Source organism: Adiantum capillus-veneris, chromosome 5 (assembly GCF_014529385.1).
Source record: "Adiantum capillus-veneris isolate H3 chromosome 5, ASM1452938v2, whole genome shotgun sequence".
NCBI classification, from domain to species: domain Eukaryota; kingdom Viridiplantae; phylum Streptophyta; class Polypodiopsida; order Polypodiales; family Pteridaceae; genus Adiantum; species Adiantum capillus-veneris.
In genome coordinates, this window is record NC_140935.1 from 120,024,767 (window position 1) to 120,030,103 (window position 5,337).

General features: G+C 41.6%; 1 pseudogene; it reads right to left on the minus strand.

The window, feature by feature from the left end:
* Positions 1-359: 359 nt before the first annotated feature.
* On the minus strand, positions 360-3,986 carry LOC147458001 (uncharacterized; annotated as a pseudogene).
* Between the last annotated feature and the right edge of the window lie 1,351 nt (positions 3,987-5,337).

Below are 5,337 nucleotides of genomic sequence, written 5' to 3' on the forward strand. Positions count from 1 at the left end.
TTCTCATCCACGACTCAAAACATTGGAACATAACATCAACTCAAAATTTTCCATCAAAACATGACAAGAACCATATGCTACAAATCCCTCAATTCTCACACTCATCGTCAATGTAGACATTCCGTCTCCGACGTGTCTCACAGATTTCAGAATCGTATCGCATGTCCGCTTCCATGCTCCGAGCCATCTCCTCAACGTAGACCGGCATGGAACTTCCAACCAACAAGAAAATGCATCATCAAGACAAAATACTAAACAAGACATAGAAACAATATCCATAAACACTTAATACCAATGTTGACATCAAAAGGATAAAAAAACATAAGTAATGTCAATGGCATAGTAAGACGTGGGCCTCACTAGTCATCAAAGGGATTGACACGCGATGGCATATCACCCTCATCATCAATATCTAAGGAGGTGGAGGGGTCCTCTCTGCTCCACTTTCTATGATGGAGTAATGGTAGCACATATCCTCAAATCAATGGCTCATCAATGTCGAGCGCAACACATGTTCGTCCTGATCCCACACAAGCCGCTAGTGCAGAGGTTGTACCACATCCAAGCTCCAAGCAAATACCTCCACGCCGACAAAGGAGCTCCACAAAGCATGCAACAAAAGAATGGCTCCATTGCAATCCACCTCGCAATGGCTCACCTGATGATGATCTAGCTTGAGAGAGCTTCGGAACATGATGCATCATAAAAGAATCCGATGACTACATGCCAAGGCGAGAAAATAGAACAATGCTCTCTGCTATGAAGCACGGTGGACGCATACCTACTCCATGAACCATAAATAGCACAGAGCAAATACACTGTAACAAAAGAGGCACGGTTAGAGAAAGCAACAACATAAATCATTAGAGTATTAATACAAAGCAAGTGTGTCACCGCAACAGGACCGCCAAAACTCTCAAAATGACCATAGGCTCCATGATGGAGTACTACAATACGTCGATGAACAACCATTTCTACAGCACGACAAAACCTCTCCACCCACCCAATGGCCTCTCCTGCTCAAAGCATTAATTATTACAAACACTTACAATGATTATTACTATCTTATGTCATTATCATAAACAAAAGGATCTCACCCGCCGTAGACACCATGATTAGAAGCTAGCCTGAATCTGCTAGCGTCGAGAATGCCAAATGAACTCCAGCACGCACATGATCCTCACTGCAAATGTCTCAGTGAGGTAGAGTAGAGGAGCCTACTAGAGACCCACCAAAGGGGAGATCCAAGAAAATGAAATCAGCAGCCCATGAAAAGACTCTCCCCGCGCGAGTATATAGTGTAGCCTCCGAACGTGCCCGTGAAAGATGCTCATATACGAGGATCCATATGGGATTCCGGACTCCCGCTCTGAAGTCTGCAGCAATGGCAATGTAGTCCCCCACTATGGCCATGCACCGTGTGTCAACAAAATTGGATATGTTTTGTAGTGGAGACTCCACAAGATAAACAAATGAGATAGTCTTCCTAGCCATGATGGTGCCAGAAGACACTGAAACATCACAACAAGATAAAATTAGTCATCTATGAAGCATATTTTTGGAAAGCATTAACAAACTTTTATAAGACATACCAGGCATTGAGCCCACATCCTCCTCTACGATCGTATCCACAAATGTTTCCTTTTCCTTTTGAGAGTTGCGTACATCTTAAACAAAACATTTTAAGTCAAAATACTACTAACTTATGGTTGTTTGGCATGCCAAAGAGTGAAACATACATGCATGTCATGCCTCTCGTCTATCTACTGGTGGATTTTGTATCACAGCATCCCGCGACATCATGTCATGCAGCTCTCTTTCACGACCAAGAACATGGTCTTTTTCCATATCTATCCACCACGGACAATTCTCAATCTCCCATGCACTCAAGGTGCGCATACTAGAGGGGTACATGCATGTGTCTTGAGTAGCCATCTGAGTCCACTGTCTTGCCAAAAAAGGCATGGCAGGCAACACATTCTTGGATACCATAAACATAAGGAATCTACAATGAACAACTAACAAGTTACATGAAGCTCATTACATAAACATAACGAATTAATAAAATTGCAATTAATAAATTTTTCACCTGAAAGACAAACGTTGTGCTGCCATTCGCAATGTATCTACCTTATTCAATGCCTGCTTCTCCACATCCTTCGTCTTTGCTCCAAGAGACACTTCAATTGGAAACAAAAAGGGCCTGGCTTCAAATTTTATCTCCTCAAAATAGAATGTGAGGGTAGAGTCATGTGGCAAAGGCACAACGCCAGGCACATCCATAAGATCTGACACAATCTGAAATGCTCTTTCAACGACTCGTGCCAAAAAACCCTCTCTAGGAAGCTACCTACAAGTCCAAAAAGAGTGAGAGAAAAAAAAGGCAGTACAACAAATTCAAGATTAATTATCAAGGGTCATCTTACATGCGGAAGACGTGATCTCCTTTCTTAAGACCATATGCACCCCTTGTAATCATGTCCGCCTCAAGCAAAGAAATCCAATGAATCTTGTTTTGAACGGGAGCATCTTGGAGTGCTATTAAGTTCAATTTCTCCAATGTAGCCCACCTATCATTACCCCATTTCAGAGACAAAACCCTTGCTAGCCAATCCATCCCAAGGTTGGTATCCACAATGTTAAATAACTGCAATATGAGTATAAAATGACAATTACTCTAATTACATATTGTACCATTTGCCACGAACAAAGGGTAGATGCAAACAAATAAAGTACCTTCCTAATACGATCTTGATATTTGTGTGTGATCTCTTGGTGAATTCTCTCCTCTTCTTTTTTGAAGTCTTCGTCAGACAAACCATGCTTCACATTCGACATTCTCTTCTCTTTCTCTTTTCTCATTTGAATCTAAAATCCAGAATAAGCAAGACTATATTAATAATCACTCACACCAATGAAAAAAGAAAGCAACTTATTTTATTCATACATCATAGACCAACTTGCCAAGGTAACGTCGAGTGAGCGGATACCAAGGCTCGGAACCTTTGGCATACTTTTTCCGTACGACGGCAATAAGATTTTGATCCTTTTCGGGTAAACCGTTTGAGTACATCACATGATCCGCCGCACAAATGTGTGTGGTATTAACGATCTCATCACGAAGATGAGTGGAAACCACACCATGAGTATTCATGCTGCATTGACATATCATGTAAGCATTCAAATATACGATAACTTAAATACTAGCAAAGTTGAACAAGCAAAACACTTACAAGTGCATTCTTTGCAAACTGCTTAGCAACGCAATCTCAGGCACTTTGGTAGGATCTATGATAGTGCACAAAACATGACAATGCTTCTCTTTAGAAGTGGAAAACCTTTCTTTAATTGCCTTTGTCCATGCTACAGTACGATGATTCCCTTCCCAAATATAGAACATGTGATTGACAAGATCTTGAAAATTTGGTTTATTTTTCAATTCACATTCGAATTCATCATTGATCTCATTCCATAGAGGTCCTCATGTTTCTTTGATCTCATCTTGAGTACACACAATAGGTAAACTTTAAACAAAATCCAAAGAATGTGAATAATGGCAAAAAGATAGAAAGTATTGACATACCTGTCACAAGGCTCTCCTCTCTTTTGTATGTCAATAAAGAGACAATAAAAGCTCCTTTTTCTGGCATATAGCCTTCTTTTGCAAAGGCAGACTTCAACCCACTAAGATCGTCTCTCAACCATCTCACCCTTGTATATGGAATCAATCTGCACAAGGGAATAGAGGGACAATCAAAGCAGCTAAATATACGTGTGCTCTCAAGCATATCTGCTCCCCTATGCATGATGATTTTTTGTTCATCCTCCATTTCTGCGGCTGCAGTAACCTCGTCCCTTATCTCCCATGGGACTATCTACCCCCCATTCTCCTCAAGGGCTAGTGTCTCATCTATCTCATGTAAAGATCCCTGCCCCATATCCATAGATAAAATCTCCTCTTCTTGTGTTTCTAGCTCCTCTACCATGATAGAAGCTTAAACCAAAGAGACTTGATCACTACTGTCCACTTGACCACAAGAGATTTGGTCACTACTCCTCCCTCTCCGGGCACGACCACGGGATCTAAGACTGATCCAACGTAAATAAACAAGTCAACATTTTTAGTAATCTTCAAAAAGAATCAGTTGTTGATGCAAACACATAATGAAACATAAAGTATTGTTATGGAATAAGAAAATGAAACAAAATTTAATATATATGTAGAGCACTATTTCAAATACTATGCATAACCCATGAGATACATCTCCAACAATTTTTTTCAACCAAGGCTATAAAATTTATTCCAACATTATTATAAAACTTTGAAAAACCTGGCAGGAGGACGCCCTCTTCGAGTAGATGAACCATTTTTGCCTGCCATCGATTGCCCTTGTCTCGTGAATTGACCTACACAAGTCATAAACTTAAACTTGCAGACATGGCATAAGTAGCTCTACAGAAAATTGTATTAGCGAAAAAACAAACGAAATGCACAATCTCTAGTTGGACATAATGATACATCATTGAACACCATTCGATAGGAAGCAATTGGCTAAGAAAACCAACTAGGGAAAAATTTCAAGCCAAGAGTTTAGTTGTTAATAGAGTCGCGCGCCGGCCTTTGGTCATTGCGACAATTTGCAAAGAGTAAATTTTTAAAAATTAGATTTTTTTAAAACACATTTTGTCCTTACACACGTGATACCACTCTGAGCACTTCTCGCACGGTCTTCCTCGATTGATAACACAATTACATCACCAAATTTAGATGTATCAGCTCCGACTAATAGCCAATAGCACTTCAACTCATCGCATGAACTCCAACACCTTCACCTATGGCCCTTGGTCTCGGCCACACTAGCTCACACACACCATATCCAAGGGAAGACACACTCGTTGAAACGGACAATCCAATGATCTCACACAAGGAGGGGAGATTAGGTCGAACCTATGAGGCCCTGCCAATTCTTGAATCTACCTCTACTCGCCCACGCGAGGAGGTACATAGAGCATGAGGTCAATGAATGTAGCTCCAACTACACATTCTCGATCCCCTCAAGCTGTCGCGTTGGCTAATTCTAGCTCTGCACGGCCGGATCTTTCATACGAGCTCAAGCTCGGCTCCATCTCATTATGTAGGTGGCTGCCCCTCCCGGTGAGATCCAATCTGTGGCGCCCCAATCTGCTTGCATCAGTGGCGCCCCAATCTGTGGCTGCCCCTCCTCAAGCTCGGCACCATCCCATTCTGTGGCGCCCCAATCTGATTGCATCACCTTGCGACCTCGGCACCGTCCCATTTTGTGGCGCCCCACTCTCTAAGGACATAGTTGTTAATTC